The sequence below is a fragment of the Heterocephalus glaber genome, unplaced genomic scaffold (genome assembly GCF_053883595.1).
Source record: "Heterocephalus glaber isolate CG9 unplaced genomic scaffold, H.glaber_assembly_v1.0 deba00001561, whole genome shotgun sequence".
NCBI classification, from domain to species: Eukaryota; Metazoa; Chordata; class Mammalia; order Rodentia; family Bathyergidae; genus Heterocephalus; species Heterocephalus glaber.
This window is the reverse complement of record NW_028258349.1, coordinates 6,887,808-6,911,142: the sequence shown is the minus strand read 5'-3', so window position 1 is coordinate 6,911,142 and position 23,335 is coordinate 6,887,808. Positions and strand designations below refer to the sequence as shown.

The window sequence follows — 23,335 nt, the reverse complement described above, 5'->3', positions numbered from 1 at the left end:
CCCCAGGAACTAGAGGGAGCCCCTCGGTGGTGTACAGTTAGTGGAACATCTGTAGCCATTGCTTTATTTAGTTTTCACAACTCCATGACAAGGGAGTCCAGCAGGATTCCTGCTTCATTTCAGACCTGAGAACTCAGGTGGGAGAGGTTTGTCCAAAGTGATATTAAAAGCATCCTCTGGATGCCAGATAACAGGAAAAGCAATGCCAGGGTCCCTGAATGACCACTCTTGAGACATGAGACCCTGTTTGAGGTCAGGGTACTTATTCTTTCCATTTAGTCTGTCAGCTCCAAAACACTGCAATGTCTGAACCTGTCCATTTCTCACCCCTACCCTGGCATTGGCCTTTGCTGCACTCCTGCCCAGATTTTTGCTTCATTTGTGGCATGTCTTCGTTTAGTCTCACCTTAAATGCTACCTCCACTGAGAGGACCTCTCTGAACAACCCAGCTAAAGGGCTCCCCATCACTCTGTTCCACATCAGCCAGGTTTATTCTGTGGCCCTACTGTGGTTTGGGTCTTAAATGTCTCCCAAAGGCCTGGGTGTTATAAGCTTGTTTGCAGCTCATGGTGCTACTGGAGACTTGGTAAAACCTTGTGAAGACAGGGCCTAGTGAATTGAAGTTGGCTCAGTGAAGGAGGCTGTGTTATCACCTTCCTGTCATTGCGACAGAATACCTGACATCCACAACTTGAAGGTGGAGAGGTTTATTTTGGCTCACGGTTTCAGTCCATGATTAGCTGGCTCCAAAGGAGAAATGGTATAGCAGAAGGGCCTGGCAAGGGAAAGCTGTTCATCGAGGCAGCCAGGAAGCAGAGAGAGAACAGGAGCCAAAGACAAGAATACGCCCATCCAGAAGGAACAAATTGCTTTGGGGCAAAGATGGTACCTTGTGTATTTCTCCAACACCTAAAGCAGACAGTTCCTGATCCTCAGAGTTTATGGCATGGAGATTCCCAATTGCATTTTTAAAATGTTGTGAGCCACGTGCAGCAGCTAGACCTAATTTGATCAATTTACTACATTGAGAAGGATAAAGAAAAATCACACTTTGTATCATGTCCTTCTGCCTTCAATTCAGATCTAAAATTGGTTTTTGGACAAATTTGGCCCAGGAAGGTGCTGAACATATTTTTCTGGATCCTCAAAGGCAGCATGATCTGATCGGGATATGACCTGAGCCATGTATGTACTTTCAAATATCCTACTAGCTGTATTAAAAAATTTAGTAAAATATTTTACTTACCTCATATATTAAAAACATTCATTTCAGCATATAATTAATATAAAAATTATCATTGAGATAGTTTACATTTTTAGAAATAAGTCTGAAATCCAGTGTACAAATTTTACATTTATACCACATCGCCTCTCATACTAAACACATTTTGAGTTCTCCATAAGTGTATGTGACTAGTGACTACAATACCAGACGGTGCAAATCTAAAGGTTTTTGTGAGATTGGAGATTAAAAGAAAAATATGCTTGAAAATATTCTGTTTCAGAAAATAAATATTTTGGAAGATGCTGTATGTCACACACTGTTCTCTGCTGGCAGAGCACTCTAAGATTGTTTCAGTAACCCCATTCCCAGCAACTTTTAAAGAATAAAGGCAAATATAAATCCCCCTCTCCAATGCACCCTTCTGAGTTAGACCCCTAGCGACCCACCTCCAACCAGGCACCATCTCCTAACAGTGTGTTTAACCATGAATCATCAATGGATTAATTCACTGATGAGTACAGCACCCCCATGACCCAATCACCTGCCCAAATCCCCACCCTCTGAATATGTGAGACCTTACAGGGACATCATAGATCTAAACCATAACAGGGATGTTGGGACCCTGGCCCTGTCCTCTCTTTCTGCTTCCCAGTTGCCATGAAGCAATCAACTTTGCTCCATACTGTGTACTCCATCATCCTGTCCTTCTAAAAGTAATAGAGCCAACTGTCCATGGACTAAAACTTCTGAAACCATGAGCCAAAATAATTCTCCCCTCCTTTTAAATTGATTATCTCAGGTATTTTGTCACAGCTATGGAAAGCTGACCAATATAGGTCCATACACCATGATCTGACATGGTCTTGCTCATTTACTTGTTTAGTTGCCCGTGATCTTGTTTCCCCACTAGAGCATTAGCTCTATCAGGGCGAAACCATGGCTACCTTCTCAACTGTTGAATTCCCAAGAGCTGCAAGTGCCTCTGTATCTCTTCAGTGGCTTATAGCTGCATAAAGACCAAATTCCTCCATATGACCCATGGGCTATACATCGCACAGCCTTGCTGGGGGCTCTAGAACTGTGCCTTCTAGCACTGTGCTAACCAATAGAAATATACTTTCTTTTTTTCCCCTTAAATTCTTTTATGGGTACATTTTAGGTATACAGTACGTTTACATTTATCATTGGGTGCTTGTACCTGTACATGATGTATCTTGGTTTTTATTTTTTCCCCATTACCTGTGCGCCCTTCACCCCCTCCACCTTTCCCTATTTACATAGACTTCGTTTCCATTTTTTTTCTTTTCTTATGATTTTTCCTTTCCCTTCTTTCCTTTCCCCTTCCCCTCACGCTAGAAATATACTTTCAATTACTTTTAAATTTTCCTGTAGGAATATTTAAATGAGAGGAGGAGGAGGAGGAGAGGAAGGGATGGAGGGAGGAAGAGAGGGAGAGAGAGAGGAGAAGGAGGGAGAGAGAAGAGAGTGACAGGTGAGATCAATTCTCATAATTTATTTTCCTTAACCTAACACAGTAAAAATGTTATCATCTCACCATGTAATCACAAAAAATTGTTAATGAGATGTTTCATCTTCTTCTTCTTTTTTTTTTTTTACCCCAAATCCTCCAAATTTGATGGGGCTTTTGTGTGTATAGCACTTCTCATTCTTACTGAGCACATTTCAACTTCTCACTGGCCAGGCGGTGCTCTTAGACAGCTCTAGGAATGACTAGGAATTGACCAAATGGAGAAAGCAGGAAAAGGCATTCCCAATAGTGATCTAAGGTGTGGAGATAAGGATTGGCAGAGGAAATGACAAGGAGGATGGTGATGGCAGAAGATGGGTTTGTGGAAAGGGGGTCTGGCCTGGGACGAGGTTGTAAAGGGCCTCAGTTTTACCTCACTGCAGTGGGAACAATATGGGAGGGGCTTGGGTCGATGGTGTCAAGCCATCCCCTAGTTCTGCAATGCTGGGGGCCGGGGTGGTGCTGGGGTATTCTACTAGGGTAGAAGTGTGGTGCTAGATAGGCTAAGGTACTAGGTCACATCCTTTATGGATCCCCATACCATTGCTTAAATGGGCTTAAATGTGAGTGAGAGGTGGCTGGATCAGCAGGCTCTTCTTGGTCAATGATCTGAGCTAGGGCTGAGCATGGCCTGGAGTGGGATGGAGGCCCAGGCTGAATCTCAGACATAAAGGCTGGGCCACCCTTGGGTACTGGCCCAGATCCTAGTGAAGAGGCTGCTCAGAAGAGGCAGGACAGGGAAGTGAGCCTTGGGAGCCCACACTGTGGGTCTGGTATTTTCCAGTGTTATCGCCCTTTCTGGCCATGAGGACAGAAGTCCAAACTGTGTTCATGTTGCAGATGAAGTGAATTTCAGGGTTAGGGGCCCTGCACAAGGTCATAAACCCAGTCATAACCCCTGACTCTCTTGACAGCATGACCAGCAGGTGCTAGAATGGGCCCAACTTCAAGAAGGCATTCTCTGGGACTCTGGGCCCACCGTGCTGAGGGGAGGGAAATGAGAGCCTCTGCAGCACTGTAGGAGCAGAAAGGCCTCAGTCAGCGTTCAGGAAGGACCCGGCTCTGGGTGGATCCTGGAATCTGCAGAACACGGAGCTCCCTTGTATGCGGGATTTTGAGGGACCGGCCGGGATGTGTTAGATGAATTGTGGCTTGGCACATGGGGCCAAATGGGCACAGCAGGTGCAGGGACTGACATGCCACCTGCTCTGGGTCTGAACTGTGTGGGGATGGAAGTAGCCACTCGGGTGGCAGGCAGTGTGGGGCTCAGGCCCTACTGAAGCTGAGTTCTAGGCCTTTGACTACAGATGTGTTAGGGCCTTGAGCCTGCCCCAGGCAATTGAGGGCTATATCCTTGATGTGTTAATGTAAGAGGGTGGTGCTTGGCCAGGCAACTAGGTCAGTCACTGGCTAGGGGAAGGATCAGCCAGAGGTCCTCCCAATGCAAGGTGTCCTAGGGGTACTCTGCAAGTGACCTGGGTCATGCTATGTCCACCTGAACCTTGGCCTCTCTCCTCACCTTAATCTCTTTGCAGCCTCAAAGAAGGGAAGGCCATGTCTGGCCCCACCCAGGCCTCTTCAAGGCTTCCACCTGTAGACATTTTGCCCTACGCTCAGCTTCTCCTATCAGCACTTTGTCAGGCAGTATCTGGCTTTCCCCATGCCAGAGAGATATCTTTCCTCTCTAGAGAGCGGGATATGGTGTCCCTGCCTGGCTAAGGAGCAAGACATGATTTCCCCAAAGCCCCCAGACCACCCTGCTGCTGGAATAAATGGAGCTCTCACTAGGTATGGCAGGGCACACTTGTAATCCTGGCTGTATGGGAGGCTGAGGCAGGAGGATTTTAAGAACAAGCCCAGCCAGGGCAACACTGCCATACATCTGTGCTGAGAACTGCATGGGGGGGAGTATCTGTGCACTGTCCTTGTCTCCTGAGGCCATGTATTTGTGAGCTCTGTGCTCATCAAGACAAAATGCTGTGATGACACACAGTTTAGCAGTGTGCCTGGGGACTACTGGGGGTGACAGTTCCAGGCTGTTTATAGTGACACCACTAGACAAGGAGGCATATATATATCAGCAGCACTTAATTTGTGAGAAATGTACCTACTGTAGTGCACGTGAACCCAGCATGCTCCTGGGAGAATGATTATGTGAGGATAACATCTTATTGGAGATGAGATGACCCAGTAGACAACTGTGCTGCATATCAAAAAGCAGAAAGAAAATGCCTTAAAAAGAATTTTTGTAATACTGGGCATAGGACAGAAAAAACTAAATATTCTGCTGACATTTTTGTAGTAAGAGGGCTTATTCAGTTAATGATAAGCAGTATTTACTGCTGATCTTACTCTTGGCCAGAGAAGTCTCCAGATTATGGACACACTATGTTTTCGAAAGTCACGTGGGCCCTGGTATCTGAGGCAAATGAATGGTTTCCTTAGCTGCATCTCATGTCGCTGACTCAGCTTATTTTTCACTTCATGTTAGTTTGGGTTGGGAGATGGTCAGTGAATGTGAGCTACCACTGTGGGGCTCCTTGGAAGTGTCCAGAAAGGATTCTATGGCCAGCCTGGCCCTGGAGTTCTCCTTGCTGGCTCAACCATTTCCAAAGTGGGCTTCACTGAATCTGAGTCTGAGACACGCTCTAGGAGAGGTGCTCCAGGCTCATATAAGTTTGGGAAACACCCCATGTGATGGAGCTCTCTGGTGAGTCATGACATCATGGAGTGAAGGCCCTGTGATCCACACTAGCTCAGTTTGTTTCAATCTGTTCTTTCCCTTTTTCTCAATGACAGGACCTTATCACCCTCTCCTGCCCACCCTGGGTGTGCATGAGAACAACATGTAGAACTTGGAGCTATAAGGCACAGACTTCAGGCACATCTTCCCCATGTCTCCTGCACCAGGCAGGCCTCATTATGCAAGGCACAGCACTTCTTCTTTTTTTTTTTTTTGGTTGTGGTAGAGGTTTAATAGGCTAGTGGTGTAGGACAAGGGATAAATAAATAAAAGTGTTGAAAATCAAGCATAAAATCTAAATTTCTTAGATGCTGAAACTGAGGCATAACTTGATAGAAGACTTGTTTGAGCTGAGTGTGGCCTGTAGTCCCAGCACGTGGGTGACTGATGCAGGAGGATTGGTGTGAGTTGGAGGCCAGCCTGGGCCACATAGTGTAAGGCCAGCTTGAACAACATAGTAAGACCCTATCTCAAAAAGAGAAAAAAATCCTAGTCCCTTGGTTCAATCAGAATTTTAGGAGCTTCTGAGAAAATTTTTCTAATGTGCAAGATTTAGGATATATACCTTATTCTATCATGGAATTTGGTATGAGGGGCTGTTTCATTCTGAGTTGTTCAAAATAACAAACTCTTGACCAATGGTAGATTTTAAAGCAGCTTTCATATAGACAGCCACATGTAGATCAGCATTATTTCCTTAAAGACTTGATAAGGAAGAGGTTGTAGGTGCACAACTGTAGACTTAAGGGTACTTTCCCGAATGCTGATGCTGGCCTCATGCTCTTTAGTCTTTTTTTTAAAATTAATTTTATTGGTACATTTTAGGTATACAATATAATGACATTCATCATGGGAAATTTGCACCTTTACATAATCTCTCTTGGTTCTTATTTTTCCCCCTTCCCCTACACTCCCTTTAACCCCTCCATCCCCTATTTACAAAGACTTTGTTTCCATTTTTTCATTTTCTCATTAATTCCATTCTTCTTTCCTTTCCCCTACCCTTCCCACTTCCCTTTCCTCTTTGCCCCTTTTCTTCCTATTTCACATTATCTATTATACCTTTTAGTCCTTATTTACACTTTCAGTTTCTCACATTAGAGAAACTATTTGGTATTTACACGTGTCCTATTTATTTCACTTAAGTGTATCACCTCAATGTGCATCCATTTAGCTATAAATGTCTCTAATTTCTTGTTTTTTATGGCTGAGGAGTACTCCATTTTATTAAAAAACCCACATTTTCTTGATCCAGTCTCCAGTTGATGGGCATTTGGGCTGCTTCCAAGTTTTAGCTATTACGAACTGTGCTGCTATGAACATGGGTGCACATATATCACTGTGGTATGATTTTACAAACAAACAGAGTGCCATAGTTTTCAGAGAAGAGGTCTTTGATTTCTTTTGTTAGGTTGATTCCTAGATATTTCAATTTTTTGGATGGTATTGTGAAAGGAATTGTTTGCCCTGTTTCTCTCTCAGTGAGTCTATTGTTTGTGTAGAGGAAAGATACTGATTTTTGTGTGCTGCCTTGTATCCAGCTACACTACTGAATTTGATTATTAAGTCTAGAAGACTTTCGGTGGCATTCTTGGGGTCTTCTATATAGAGTAACATGTCATCTGCAAATAATGACAATTTGACTTCTTTGTTTCCTATCTTTATTCCTTTTATTTCTTTCTCTTGTCTAATGCCATGGTTAATGTTTCCAAATCTATGTTGAACAGGAGTGGTGATAGTGGACATCCTTATCTTGTTCCTGATTTTAGTGTGAAGGATTTCAGTTTTTGACCATTTAGTATGATATTGGCTGTTGGTTTTTCATAGATGGCTTTTATCAGATTGAGGTAGAGACTGTCTATTCCAATTTTTTGCAAGGTTTTTATCAGAAATGAGTGTTGGATTTTGTTGAAAGGCCACAGCATTTCTGAGGGCTGGTGACATGGGACACCTAGATACTTCACCACGTTTTCCTTCATCCCACCTTGAGATGCAGAAATATTGGAGCCAGAGGTCAGGGTTTGTGTTAATCATCTTGCTGTTACAGTAACAAATACCTGAGATAATCACTTTGTAAAGGGAAAAGTTTTACCAAGGCTCACAGTTTTGGAGGTTGAAGTCCATGATATGTTGGCTCTATTGCTTTTGGCCCTGTAATGAGGCAGCTCACCCTGGCAGGAGCACACGGTGGGATGAAAATGCTCACCTCATGGCCAGGAAGAAAAGTAGAGCAAGGAGGGGCCTGGGGTCCCACAGTCCCTTTCAAGGGCACATGCTCCCAATGATCTATAAACTCCCTCCAGGCTCTGCTCCTTCCAGAAGTTCTTCCTTGGAGAGCAAGACTATAACACATGGACCTTTGAGCACACTGACCCACACCACACAGGGGTACAGCAATCCTCCACAGCAGGCCTCTGTGCCAGGGTGGAAGTTTGAGTGGGGAAGGGGAGTGATCTCACTTTCTGGGGCAGAGCCAGCTCTACTTTAGAAGTGGAGTAGAATCCCCATGGCCCTGGCTTCCAGTGCCAGGACTCAGTAACTCCTGGGGGAAGGCCTTTGTTTCCTGCTGACTCCTTCATGTGCCCTGTATCTTCTGATGCCAGGTAGCCTCCCAGGCTTTGTGCACCCATGTCTTCCTGCCAGGATGCCCTCTGGGCCTTGCTTTGCTCTTATCTTTCCTTTCAATGCAATGAAGGCCACCATCTGTTTGCTCACTTACCATCTCATTCTCTCCTGGTAACAGACTGCGACTTTTCTCTAGGAAATTCCTCTACTCTCAGCCCATGTGTTTCATGTGGATCTGGCCTCACCTTCTGGGTCCATGGTGGTCGTATGGTCCAGGTCTGACCACCACGATTGGCTCAAAAATGGGCACATGACCCAAGATGGTTCAATAAGAGAGAGCTTGCTCCCTGCTGTGGTTCCCTAGCAGAAGACCCAGAGGTGAGAATCTCAGGACAAAGAGTTGTCTTTGAAAATGATATGAAGAAGCTGTGTAGGGAAGAGGAGATGTGAGATAGTGATGAGAAAGAAGCCAATAAGCAGATTACTGCAGTGGGCAAAGGAAGCTCAGCCTGCCTAGGCACCTCTGGGAGGTGCTGCCGAACACAGCTCAAAAGAGGTTGCTGGCTGGGAAGCTGGGTATTTATACACCAGCTGCTGTATGTTACTGGTCTTACTGGTTGAGCATGGTTCCTGTCCATGTTAAATTCAGCAGCCTTCTGTGCTATTCTGCTCAGAGCACTGGCCCTCTGTGCTCCTGTGACCAGAAACTGTCCTTTGGAGGATGCTGTGGTGCTGGCATTGGTTAGATGATAAATACAGAGTAAGGGATGTGTGCAGGGCATCAGCTGTGGGAACGACATCCACCTCTCTGGTTCTCTGCCCATCTGGCACCAGTACCTACCATACCTGTGCCACCTTGCCTGTCCCTATGTCCCACAATGCCGTTACCTTGTCCCCTTTTTGTATTTTCTGGATGGATTTCTTTCTCCATCCTTCTCTACCAAATAAAATGATTATTTTGCATCAAAATAGCCACTGTCCCTGGAGGGTTTGGATCACAGATGTGCATTTCCCACAGTAGGTTTGAAGGGTGGATTTGGGGCTTTTCCCTGAGTCCCAGATCCTCCTGGTGGGTGGTGTTCTTCATCAGACCCTGGAACATGACAATAGGTAGATTTTCTCCTTTCCCGTTTGAGGCAAGGCCACGTATAGCTGAGTAAATGTAATTGGAGATAATGTAGCTGTTTACACAGTAAGTGATACTGTTGTTTTATTTTGTGCTACATTTTGCCCTAACTCTAGAAAACATAGCACTAAAAACATAGACATTACAATCTCCCTCACATCTTGGTTTTTTGCTAAAGATTAAAAAATGTTACTTCTCTAATCTACTTCTGAAATTGCTTTGGAAATGCCATCATCAAGTCCAAAACGCACCAGGCAGTAGTTAGAAAAGCAAATAATACTCACTCCTCATTTGCCTAAAACCATCACTAGATCATGCAATCTGTGAAGAGCACCCAGTCTATCCCCTGAGTCCTGTGTGCATTTTGGAAATTAATTATGACTCTCTTATAAGCATTATAAAAGTGATGTACATGGCCATCAGCTTGCTCCATTTCTGCAGGCTGGAGCTATTAAGGCTGTGAGAGGTTATGTAAGCAGTGGCCTGGTTTGTATGTGCTGAGTTGGGGTGGGGGGACTAGATGATAGTGGTGTGTGGGGAAGGAACTGAGGACAGAGGAGCAGGACAGAGGGAGGCTCTGGGCATCTGTGAGCGTTTGCTCTTCAGAGCAAACTGGAGCACGGGGCAAGTGCCCTAGCAAGACTTCCCCTAGCTGTGTGGTCTGGGGCAGTTTGTTTTGCCTGCCTGAGCCTTAGTTTCCTGGTCTGTAAAGCAGGCACAATAATAATATTCATGTGGTCCAGCTGTTCTGAGATTTGGAGGACAGGTATGTGGCAGTTAAGGTGGAGGGACAACTTGATTGGCTTGGGATCCACCTGGGGTATTGGTAGAGCACACTTCTGGATGTGTCTGAGTAGGTCATGGAGGTGTGGCCTAGAGTTTTTGTCTGGTCCCTCTCCCCTTCAGCTCTAGCTGCCACTGTTTCCTTAGTCTGTTTCTCAGCTTCCACAAACTGAGCAGTTTTGCTCTACCATACCCTCCTGCCATATTTCCATGACCAAGAACTGAATCCCCTTTACATTTCCCCTGTAAGTTGGGGACGTTGAGTATTGTGTCCCAGTAACAGGAAGAAGAACTCAGCAGAGCACTTGCAGGTGTTGGCTGTCATTGCTGTGGCTGTCACTGCTGGCAGGAACCATGGCAAACCAAGGAGGGAACAATTGAGTCCCACGGGGTGGTTATGTAACCAGGCCATCACTACTTTCCTGGAGAGCATAAGCCTCTGTCCCTGCCTCAGGTGTGACGGAGTGTGACTTTCCCATCTGGGGGCCCTTGGCCACAGTGGCTCAGCTAACTGGGCCGTCTTTTTCTCTGGTAAACTGGGGTCCATGTGTCAAAATCTTTCCCATCTGTGTTGGTCAGCTTTTAGTCACTGTGACAAAATACCTAAGATAATCACTCAATAAGAGAAATGGTTTATTTTGGCTCACAGTTTTAGTGGTTTCAGTCTCTGGTGACCTGGGCTTGGTGCTTTGTGCCTGTATGACATGGTGAAAGCATGATATGGAGAAGTCTGTTCACCTCTGATGCTGGGAAGCAAAGAAAGAGACAAGAAGGGGCTGGGATCTCAAAGACTCCTTCGAGGGCAAAGCCCAATGACTTAACTTCCTAAAATAGGCCCCAGCTTCTAAAGGTTCCATTAACCTCCTAGTAGTGCCACAGGGTGGGGACAAACCTTCCAACACATAGGCCTTTGGGGGACATTCAGGAGCTAAAATGTAGCACCATCCGTGAATATCAAGTTCAAATGTCACTTTCCGAGAGGTAGCAGAATGTGGGTTAGGGGCTTGGACTTGACCCAGAATACCTACGTTCAAATCCAGGTCCCACCACTTAAGCTGTGTGACCTTGGACATGTCACTTAGCCTCTCTGTACTTCTTGCATATCTTTAAATAATAGTACCCACCTTACAATAATAGTACCCACCTCACTGTGTTGATGGAAGGATCAAAGGAGTCAACACACATAATGCACTTAGAGCAGGATCTGACACACACAATCTGGATTAAAGCAACAATGACAAGAGCTTTCTTAGGAAAGGTCTCTGACCCATGGAACTCACTTGATTTCTCCTCCTCAGATGTGGTCATTCTGTCTCAAAAGGACCTGATAAAGAGTCTTGAGTGCAGCAGGTGCTCAGTAAATATTCACTGAGTTAAGCAGAGAAGTGAAAGCATGTTAAGGAGAAGGGGAGATTGGAGAAGCTGACACTGTCTCCACCTCCCTCCTCCCTCCTTTTCCTTCCCATTCCTTTTCTTTGCTCCCTCCCAGCACACATTCCTTGTGCCAGGAAGACTCCCTGGGGAGCTGAGTCTTTGGCCCCAGATTTAAGGACAGGTGGAGGAGATGCAGACACCTCAGGGTGGGCAGTTTCCTAGGGCCAGGCTGTGGGGGAGCCCAGTGTTGGGCTCCCTCTCTGGTTGGCTCCTCTGCCCTAGCATCCATTAGGGGTCTGAGCTTTTGACCAGCTCCCGGATTGCTCTCCACCCTCAGTGAGACCCTTTTTAATGCTCAGATGTGCCTGGTGCTGCTCAGCCTCTGTTCATGGGCTGCCACCTGGCCCATGGCTTGGCCCATGGCTTTCTGGCCCATCGGACCCCCTTGTAGTTCAGTGACCACCCCAACCCTGTCCCTGGGAGGCTTTCTCTGCCGTCCAGTCCTCAGTGCCGTCTGCTGAGCCTGGGAGCTCTGTTGCTGGTCCCCTGATCTTGGACTTCCCAGGCTCCAGAACTGTAAGAAAGAAAAGTTTGTTATTTAATCTCCCAACATATGACATTTTATTATAGCAGCCTGAGCAGGCAAAGATACGGTGGTTGGGGGACAGGGAGACCAGGAGGAGGTGCTGGACAGGCAAAGGGGAGCTGTCCTCCCCTCAGGGTGACTTCCGAGCTGTGAGTTCCTAGACAGAAGTGAGAGTGGAAATCTCTCCCTTGCTCTGGCTCCTGGCTTTGAATCACAGCTGAGTCTCTGCCATCTGCCGGCTCCCTGACAAATGAGCCTTCTTGCCATGAAGCCTCAGGTGGAGCCAGTTAGGAACTTGCTGGGAACAGGATGGTGACTCTTCATCTCCCCCTCCAGCCTCAGTTAGGGTCAGGCTTCTTTCATATTCCAGGAGCACACACACCTTGTATTATTCCCAGAAAAACTAAAAAACAATGACAAACTTGCTCAAGAAAAATGGGATGACCTCAGTATCCAGAATCTGTGAACAAAGTAGGTAAAGCATTCACATTACAGGTTTCTGTGAGAACACAAACTTGATTTTTCTTGGGGAGGTGCCCAGGAATAGGATTGTAGGTCATAGGGTAAGGGTGTCTTTCCCAGCCTGCCCAGGTCTGACACCTCAGCTGCCACCCAGCAGACCCTGGGTCCCCAAGGCAAAGGCAGGAAGATACACAAGCCCTGATCCAAAAGCTTTCAAGTCAGGCAGGAGCTGCTCAGGCAGCAAACCTGCTTCCCCTCAGTCCCTGCTCTCATGGTCAGGGACCATGACTGACAGCTCCTGGACACAGAACCCAGCACTGTCACCTGGACTGCTGAAACTGCAATAGCTCAGTTCCCTTCAGACCTATCCCCCTCAACCCCGAGGAGGAGGACAGGTAATGTTACGGGATCCAGGGGGCAAACTGGCAGCCTTTTAGCAGGCTGTCTCTCAGGCTCGCCCTCCAGCATTTTGGGGTCTTCCACCTCTCTTTCCGAGCATCCCTTCCTCCGTGCTGTGATTGCAAAATGTTGCAGACACCCACCTTGCTTTTTGCCCTTTGTGTAATGGGCTCTTGCTCTCCAAAGCTGTGTCCCAGCAACAAAGAAGCATTGCCAATTCCACTATGGACCCTTACCAACTCCAAGAAGTACACTCCGCCTGGCTTCTGCAAAGTAAGTATCCCACATTTCCCAGCTGCTCTAGTGAGCAGTTCCTCAGGCAAGCTTTCCCCCTCATTCCTGCCCCCTCAACTCTCTTGAACAGTTATAGTGGGCACTGGGCTGATTTCCTGGACTGCTGGGCTGCTGGTCCCCTGAAGTACACAGCACTTGGGGCTGAGTTACAGCCGTTGCTCCTGCCATGTTGAAGCAGGAGATTAGGGCATGGCAAAGAGGCTGGACAATAGACACGAGCTGTCAATCATGGAAAGCTGTCAAATCATGGAGCCAGAACAGCTTCTGACCTCCTGGATCTGACATCAAAAGATATAAAAGACGGTGGCCATTGGCCTTATTGCTATGGTCTTCTTACTCTTCCAGCGACTTGCTCTGTGTGTAGAGCACATTTTCTCTTCTTTTCACTCCTACAGTGGACCATTGACTTACAAACTCAATTTGTTCCCAAGGGTTGGTTGTGACTCAAGTTGGTCAATTGAAGGTGTAGGCTCCTCTACACAGCCTTCAAATCTCTCTCCTGTATACAGGCAGATCTCAGTATCCTTAGAGAGACATTGGCGCAGGATTTCTCAATTAAACCCATACAGGAAAGGATGTTGTAATGTTCCTTCCAGAACCCTTTAAGGGTTAAATCTGTATCTGAGACCATCAGGCAGAACAAGTGCCCGGCATTTGGGTCATGACTCAAGACTTAGGTCATAACTTAAAACTAAAGTTCTGACTATAACCCAAGTTGTTTGTATGTCAGGCCAGTCATAACTTGATGGCCCACTGTTCTTCATTTCTCTCTTCTTTTTCACTTCTACTGTTTCCTTCCTTTATGTTCAATAAATGAAACTTTTGCATCATTGGCTGATTCCATCCAATTCTTTGAATAGGACAAGAACCTGGAACCACGGGACCCTCCAGTGTCTGATAACAATGTCACTGTGTGACATTTTTGTATGTTATAGTTACTGATGCTTCCATTACAAGGCTGTTCTTTACATTTTTTATGGATATGTATCATTCTTTGCTCATTTGTTGCAGAGGTTCGTCACAGAAGCAGGCCGTAGCATTTTTGTTTTCGTGTTTTCCCCAACTTGCAACCAAAACAAAACACTTAAAACCAAATTCTCCATGCCAATAATCAGACTTTATGTTGTATTGTAGTCAGTGGTTTAAGGAAATAGATTTAATAGAGGACACATAATTTATAAAATTATTTTATAATATTCACCCCAAAGTCAAATGCAGAAGAGTGCGAGAGATCGGTCTGCATGCTGGAAATCCAAAGAATCCAGCTGAGGGCCTGGATTCCATGGCAGTGTTCCCTATGAGTCCACCTCAGAAGGCTGAGGAGTCTGTGATGGAAGATTGAAGGTCAGCGCCAGAAGCCCAGGGGCTGGTGCTGAAGCCTGAAGAAACTGCTCGAGAGCCAGGAGATGACACCCAGGTGAAGGTGAAGATGGGAGCCTCAGCAGCATCTGCTCTTCCGAGGGTAGGAGGCAGGCGGGAGGTGAGATGCTGTTTGGAGTCTCTGGCAGCCCACATAAGGTGAACCACAGTGGAGGCCTCCAGAATTCTGGAGTAAGGCCCTTCCAAAGAAAATCAGCAGCATGCAATCTTCCCCTCCTGTTCTCTTTTTATGCCATTTTGGCAGCAATCCTCAGGAGGATCTTCCATGCTCAGAACCATGCTGACTCAGTTCAGCTGGGAGTTCCCACTTAAGCTGATCATGAATTAGTCCAACACACAATACTTCGTATTAATTTAAACAAAATTGTTATTTAGTTCAGATTTAATTGGCTCCCAGTTAGCTGTTACATTTGCATGTCAAATGTCCTACAAAGGCCCTCGTATTGAAGGCAACTCCAGGGTTGTGGGACTGGGAAGTGGTGGCAGCTTTAAGAGGTGGGGCCTTAGGCACTTAGCGCTTAGCTCTTAGGCCCTAGTGCTGAGAGGCACTTAGTTAAGAGGGGGCAAATCCAGGAAGGGGAGTGCATCACCACTTCCCCTTCTCTTCCACTGTGACTTCTTTACACGAAGTGAGCGGTTTTCTTTGCCCAGTGTGCCCACCATGACGTGCTGCTTTGCCAAAGGCCCAGAGCAATGGGGACAATAATGAATCCTGGATTAGAACCTTGAGAACTGTGAAGCAACATATTTTTTCTCTTAATTAGATGGTTATCTTCCATATTTGCTATATTAGGAGAAAACTAATATGGCAACCAATAAAAATTTTAAAAATATGCATAAAATGAATTGAGAAGGGAACCAAACTGATATACTACCAGAAAAAAACCCAACAACCAAAAAACATGATGTAAAGCAATAATGGAAGAAATGAGGAAGAAACAGTCAAGACATAAGACATGTGAGACAAAGATGGATCAGAATAAACACTTTCAATATGAGTGGAATAAATAAAAAATATGAATGGAATAAAATTTCCAACTCAAGGGCCGACATAAGGAGAACAGGAACAAGACATGATCCAACTCTATACTGTCACCAAGGCATGAACTTTAGAGCCAGATACACAAATAGGTTGAAAGTGAAAGGCTAGAAAAGATATTCTGCACAACTATTAATGAGAGTGAGGGAGAGAGAGAGAGAGAATGAGATTATACTAATCTAAAGCCAAAAACTGTTACAAGTATAGGTAAAAGACAATGTCATATTTAAAAAGGCTCCTTTGGCAGGCATGGTTGTACACACCTGTAATCCTAGTCACTAAGGAGGCCAGGGCAGGAGGATGCTGTGTTATAATGATTAAGTGAAAAGGGCTAGCCATGTTGCCCAGCGTGGAGCATTTATGTAGCAGCCCAAAGGCCCTGAGTTCAATCCCAAGTATCATAGAAAAAGTCAGGAGGGGAGTGGTGGTCAACTCATCAACATAACATTCACAAGCAAATCTGCAGCCCACCACAGAGCTTCACAGCATATGAAGGGAAACCTTCCAAAATTGAAGAACACACCACTGAACAATTATAGTGGGAGAAATCAATACTGCACATTCACACAGTGCATAATTAGCACCAGAAAGAAGAGCAATAAGAAAACAGAGAACTTAAAAAAAACAAAAACAAACCTCTAAACCAACTAACCTTGGAGACGTCTAAAGCACATTCTATTCAATGCAGGAAAATATGGGTTTTTCTCAATTACACATGAAACAGTCTTTAAGATAGATCTGTGTGTTAGGTGCTATAAAGGGCTCAGGAAATTGTGGAAACTCAAAGTCATACAAAATTTCTTCTCTAACCACATGGAGTAAAACTAGAAGTTACAAAGAAGAAAAAGTGGAAAATTAAAAATACATTAAAAGTAAACAACATACCTTTAAAGGACCAAGGGGCTCCTGGACTCCTAGGTTCCTGGACTCTAGGCAAATTGGCTACTGAGCTGGAGTCAGTGTGGTTCTTTCTGCATGGAGAAAACCAAGACAGACTATCTTACCGTATCATCAGGACTCATGAAATACATGAGTTGATGGTACACACCATTGCCACTCCTGCTGATGTCCACCTGTAAGTATAGACATGGAGTCACTATGAGACTCATACCACACAGATTCCCATGTGCATGGGTCATTTGTGCACTTGGTAACATTAGAAATTCAGTGACAAACGGTGGACAAGACAAGGAATCTCACAGGCAAAAGCAGAACAAACCTACTTATGCCAAAGACCACAAGCTCTTCATGGGGAAGTATGTCTCTAGTATGGTTTTGATGACATTTACAACATGCATTTCTAAAGGAAAAAAGATATCTGCTGAGAAAAAAGATTGGGGCCCTCCAGTTGTCAAGGATGCTGTCATGTGTTAGCTGCCTTAAATCAGTTCTCAGTTGGAGACAGAACCTCCCTTGAAATTTCACCATGCTACTTCTGTATGCCATCTATAAGATACGTGTTTAGATTTTCTTAACTCAGTTGAAGACAAAGAAAGAAACAAAGCAAGCTTATTTTCTATTTCAGAGAATGACAAGAGAATTTACCTGGGCATTGGATGTGTCCTCCATGTCTAAAACATCTGCATAGTAGTCCTCATACTTATTGATTAAAAAGAAACACAGAGACTGTAAGCACACTGGCCCTTTTGCCCACGGTTTATCTACGAACATCATTTTATCAAGAAAAGGATACTTCTACAGGATACACAAAGCACAACTTGGAAAATTTATGTTGATTTTGATTTAATGAACTTTCCCTGTTCACTTGTTTCCTTTCAAAAGCCCCCAAGAAAGATCAAGAACCCATTTCATCTGATAAGTTGATCGAGGACCTCATGATGACTGTCCAGACCCACAGCTACATTGATCTCCCCACTTGCAATGAATGACCTACTTGAGCCTCCTTGGAAGGAAGTCCTGGGCCTTTCCATGTGCACTCCCTCCAGCAAACCTCTTCTTCCTGTTTTCATTGTGCAGGATTCTTTCTCCAGTACGTACTCAACAGGGAAAGGCCAAGTGATGGGACACATTTTCCACATATGCATGGCAAGAAAAAGACACAGGAAACAGTTTGATGCTGATAATTTTAAGACATTTTAAGGAAACGCTAAAGATGATGTTACAGGGGCCATACACAGCAGCAAGGCCTACTGGGTAGAGGTATCGGCCCCTTCTGCTGTGCTGAGCCTGACCTGTACTGGAATCATTGCCCCGACCTTCAGCTTCCCTATAACAAATCTGTGCTGTGAGCCTCCCCTCAGTTTCACTGTAGTGATTCCAGCAGACAGCATTCAACTGGCAGTGTCCACGTGAACAACAGCCATCACATGACTCTAAGAGCAAGTATAAAGTAAAGTATAAACTCATGCCTATTCCAGCCTGGTAGAGGCCAAAGAATCTGATACCTATTTCTGCTGATTCATATATTGCCAGGAGAGTGAGAGAAGTGGGGAGCTGGCCTTCTTTCTTACCCTCTCATCCATTTTGGTTGCTGTTACTGCCATTTACAGAGTCCTGAGTGTGTCAAGCAAGGACATATGAACAGGACGGAAGGCTGACCATCCAGGCTTCTAGGAAGAAAGCCAACTAGTGCCCAGGAATTGCATGAGGACCACATCCTGCTTGCTGGCATTCAGAAAGGGCCAAAACTTTGCTCGGCTCCCTCAGAGGATGACACTGATGATGCTGACATAAAAGTTTGAGATCCATTGCAAACCCCATGGCCTGAATTTCCTTCATATCTTCCTGCTGATGCTCTCCTGACTCCTTAAGTTTTGGTCGAATCCTCAATCCTGTACTCAGTTGTAGAACCCACTGGTCAGCTGGCCATGAAGTCCTGGGCCTTTAAGGGTGGAAACAATACATTTATATCTAAAAGAGAGCATGAGGTCTTCTTCAAGACTTTTTGGAAAATGTTGTGTAGAGAACACAGAATTACACAACAAAGTTGTGTCAACTTCATTGTTTCTGACATTCACCAAAGACATCTTTCAATCCAGAGGCCTCACCTTTAATCATTGGGGAACAATACTCATCATACTCACCCAACACTCAAATGTAATGAAAGTAAACTATATTTTCACAGAATGGATATTCCTTGAGAATACACAAACCACAAATTGGATCATTTATGTTCCTTTTTTTAATTAAAATACACTACATTGTTTCCAATCAGAATTCAGAACCAACCAGGAACCCAGTTCAGCGGATGGGTTCATCAGCAACAGGGTAAAGAATGGCCTCACTTTCAGTTCCTTTGATCTCTCTACACCTTGCAATAAATGATCTAACCTCAGGATACCTAGGAGTGAAGTACTGGACTGCTGATGTTTAGTCATGCAAGCAGACCCCATGTTTCTCTGTTTGTTTTACTGGCTTCCTTGCTCAGCACTCAGTAACCAGGAGCAGGCTTAGTGAAGGAAGGAGGGGTTTCTATGGGAGCAGGACATTTCCTACTACTAGCAACACTCTTGAAAGGTCAATAACAGCTTTCTCTGTGGAGAAAGCTGGAGTGCTTCTCCCAGTCCGCTTGCAGGCTCCAGCAACCTCACAGTGTTCCCTGAACTGGGCTGGTCTGTGGCTTTTCCATGGGCCAACTGCAACATGAGAGATTCCCTAAGATGTACTGTGGAATGCAGATTCTGAGGCCTTTCACATAGAAGTACAGTGAATAAGAAAATGCCATGACCAATCAAATGTTATGGGACATACAGAGGCATAATAATGGATCAGTTTCATGATTAAATGAAATTCCTGGTGATCCACAATTAGGAAGGATGAAACACAGCTTTGTCATTCTAGGGCCCCGTGAATATGGTCTTCTGACTCATGGGATATTTCCTTGACATATCCTACACATGCAATAAATGATAAACATAAAAATTTTACAAATAGATACACATATAATCAGGAAACATTTGTGATGACACTTTAAACTCAGAATGTTGAAATGGACAACTTGAAGGATGTATACCTCCTGAAACACACACAAACACACACACACAGAAGTCATAGACATGCACACTCAGAATCACACCTATGAATTCATGCATGGAAAGTGAACACACCCATGTATTCACACATGGAAAGTGAACACACCCACACACACCAAACTTAACCCACATGAATGGAGCACAGCTGCATCCAGGACTACAAGGAATGACTACAGTTTCTTTTGTGGGAATTCACTGTCTACCACAACCCCCACTGATAGCAATGAGGGTGGCTCTGCACAGGAGAAAAACCAAGACAGGCTGTCTTTCTCAACATGACATCATGACTCATCCCAGTGCTCTCTACTGTACTCCATCATCTCCACACCTGCTAATGTACACCTGTAATTACAGACAAGGAGTCACTGTGAGAATCAGAACACTAAGGTTCCCATGCGGACGGGTCATCTGTTTACTTGGTGATATTAGAAATTCAATATAACAGGGAAAAAGACAAGTGATTCCATATGCAAAAGCAGAGCAATCCTACTCATGCCCCAAACCACAAGCTCTTCATGGGGATGTATGTTCCTTGTCTGTTTTTGTCGACATTTATACCATGTCTTTCTGAAGGGAAATAAACATGCTGGGGAAAAAGCTTGGTACCCCTTGGTTTGCAAAGATACTGTCATGGCTTATGGCCCCTTAAATTAGTTCTCAGCTGGTATTAGAGCCTCCCTTGAAATGCCACCTACTAAGCTACTTACTGTATTGTCATCTATATACCCATGTTCAGGTTTTCTTATCTTAGTTGAATAGTAAAAGAAATCAAGAAAGCTTCATTTCTGTTTCAGAAAGTGACACAAGAACTTACCTGGGCATCTGATGTGTCCTTCTCATCAGAACTTCTGGAGGTGAGAAGGCCACCACAGGATCCCAAGGGACTAAAAAACAAAAAACAAAAATGAAACAAAAAACACCCCAGAATGATTCTGTACACTGATCTTTTTGCCCATGGATTACTCAGGAACATCAGTTTACCATGAACAGAACATGCAAACCACAACTTGGAAAATTCATCTTGATTTTGATTTAATGAACTGCCTTCTACTTGTTTCCTTTCAAAAGCCCTCAAGACTGAACAGTTTTCATAGGAAACTGATAGGTTCTTCAAGGTCATTGTGAAGTCTGCCCATAGCTATCTTGCTTTCCCCACAACTTGCCAAGAATGACCTGCCCTTGAGCCTCCCAGGAAGGAATACTCACTCCTTCAAAAAAACCCCTCTTCTTCCTCTTTTCATTGTGTAGGATTCTTCCCTCTGCACATAGAAACCAGGAGAAAATTAAATAATGTGACACATTTTCCTTGAGTGCACGGCACTTTCTACTTTTAGCGCTTCCTACTCTGAAGGTCAGTGTCAGACCTTCACGAGAGAACTAGAGTGATTTCTCCATGTTTGCCTGCAGGCACCTTCCCTCCTAGAATTTTGCCATAACGCCGGTGTCATGTAGCTGTCCCAGGTGTTACTTCAAAATAAGCATTCCTGGTAAGGTGGCTAAGCTGCATTTTGGAAGATGACTCCCAAGGCATTTTACAGAAAGGCCCTGTGACCAAGGCAAGGCCATGACAAATCAAATGCCATAACACAGGGGCCTAATAGCAGGTTACATTCATGACTAAATGAAGGTGCCACTGGTCCAGAAACTGCTATGATATACCAGGCCTTTGTAACTCCAGAGCTGTGCTGAATTTTTATGGAATATTTTTCTGTCTTAATTGATTTGTTTAGACATGCAATGAACTCTCCATATAAGATGTTTATATTTGATTAATTATAAGTAAAATCAGTCCACAATAGCAATGGCACTTTAAAGTTAGGATACTAAAAATAGCAATTTCTGGAATATATATCTAGTGAAACACAAAACTACCAACATAGTCATACTCAGAATCAGACCAAGGAATTCATATAGACATTCAGGACCCGCATGCACACAACCTCACATGAACTAGTGCAACACAATTGCATTGAGAGAATATAGAGAAAGTCCATATTAATTTTTGTAGAAAACCAACTTTTACCACCACACCCCAGCTCCCATTCACAGGAGAAGGCCAAAATCAGGGTGGCTCCTCTGTCTGTCTTTCTCATCATATAATCACTACTTATCAGTAAATTCATGACTCCAGAGCAGGTACCATATCTGGTCTTGGTTTTTTCCACCTGCAATTATGGACAAGGAGCAACTGTGAAAATCAGACCATGCAGTGTCCTGTGTGCACACGTCTTTTGTGCACTGTGCAACTTTAGAAATTTAGTGTCAAACAGTGAACAAGACAAGGGATTCCAAAAGCAAATGAAAGCAAACCTACTCAAGTCAAAAAGCACAAGCTCTTCTTGGAGATGTATGTCTCATTTCCTCAACCAACACGGGTGAACCTGGACCTGAGAGGTGGCAATGGGAGTTAGAGAAAAAACACAGACACACACATAAAGAGAAAGCTGGGGCCAGGTGGGACATAGTCCTCTGATGGGGAAACTGCAACCCAGTGCCTGCTCAGCTTGTTTATTTTATACAGTTTCAAGGGGGAGTGTTCAGGGGCAGTTTCAAGAAGAACAAGCTTTTTGTATTATGTTGAGAACATGGAAAGTAGGACATTCTCAAGGCTAGCTAGCTCTGCTGCAGTTAGTTATCTGGAACACTGAGCTCTCTGTGCTGCTCCCCTTGTCACCTGAGTTACTATACTAGAGGTCAGGAGCTGAACATAAGAAGTCTCTGAAGACTCTCAGCTCCCTACATCTCATGCCTGTTTTCGTTGACATTTACAACATGTATTTATAGAGGAAAAAAGTTCTACTGAGGAAGAAAGTTGGTACCTCCACTTTGCAAAGATACTGTTATGTTTTTTGTTACCCTGAATCAATTCTCAGCTGGTAACAGATCCTCCCTTGAATTACCACCCACTAAATAATTGTATATTATATACATGTTCATATTTTCTTTTCTGGTTAATTGGGAAAAAAAGAAACCAAGAAAGCAACGTTTTTCCTTTCAGAGAATCATATGAAAACTCACCAGGGCATTTGATGTGTCCTTCTGGACTTAGGAAAAACTAAAAAGACGCAGAATGACTGTCAGTACACTGATAATGCTGTCAATTGATTATCCAGGAAAATTACTTACTCAAAGAAAGGATGTTTCTAGAGGTCACTCCAACATAAGCTGGCTCATTTATGGCTGAGCAGTGAATACAGTTCTGTAGCTTGGAGCATTTGCGCTGGGACCTAGGCCTGTATTTGCGTTTGCCTTTTCCACTTATGGATCTAGAGCCTAGGTCATTCATCTCTGCAGCATCTCCATCTAAGGTGTGGGAATATTCACGTACCCTTTAGGTTGGGTCATGGTCAGTGTTAAATGAATTGATTTATATAAAATATGCAGCGGTCTTGGATTTTTTTCTTAAAACTTGACACTTGTGCTGTACATTTGAATACATATTTTCTGAGAAAATATGCACATCCTCACGAACACATTTACAATCACTTCATATGGACTCAATGAGAGACATTTACCAAACTTTAGGCACAAAAACACAACACCAAAATGACAGCTGCTTCTGGCCACAGTGGTAGATGGCCATAATTCTTCCTGGGAAGATCAGGTTCTTTCATCATACTACCAAGGCTCTTCTTTCAAACAGAAATGAGCAGTAAAGTCTAACCATCTCAGCACTGGAATTTTGCTCAGTGTGTGAGTTGAGAATACATATAGTTTCCAGTGACTGTGGACTCCACCTGCAGTGACAGAAAGGAAGATACTGTGAAGCTCACATCACACCTGTTCCTGTTTACCCAAGTCTTTTTTCTTTTCTTTTCTTCTTCTTTTTTTTAAAAAC

The 23,335-nt window shown here is 44.3% G+C and overlaps 1 long non-coding RNA gene and 1 pseudogene across 7 annotated transcripts in view; one reads left to right on the top strand and one right to left on the bottom strand.

The window, feature by feature from the left end:
* Nucleotides 1-8,320, bottom strand: part of LOC101712211 (mitochondrial proton/calcium exchanger protein-like) — a 53,266-nt pseudogene extending 44,946 nt beyond the window's left edge.
* Nucleotides 1-23,335, top strand: part of LOC110344758 (uncharacterized) — a 211,954-nt gene that overhangs the window by 70,057 nt on the left and 118,562 nt on the right. The gene's annotated exons all lie outside the window — the stretch shown is intronic.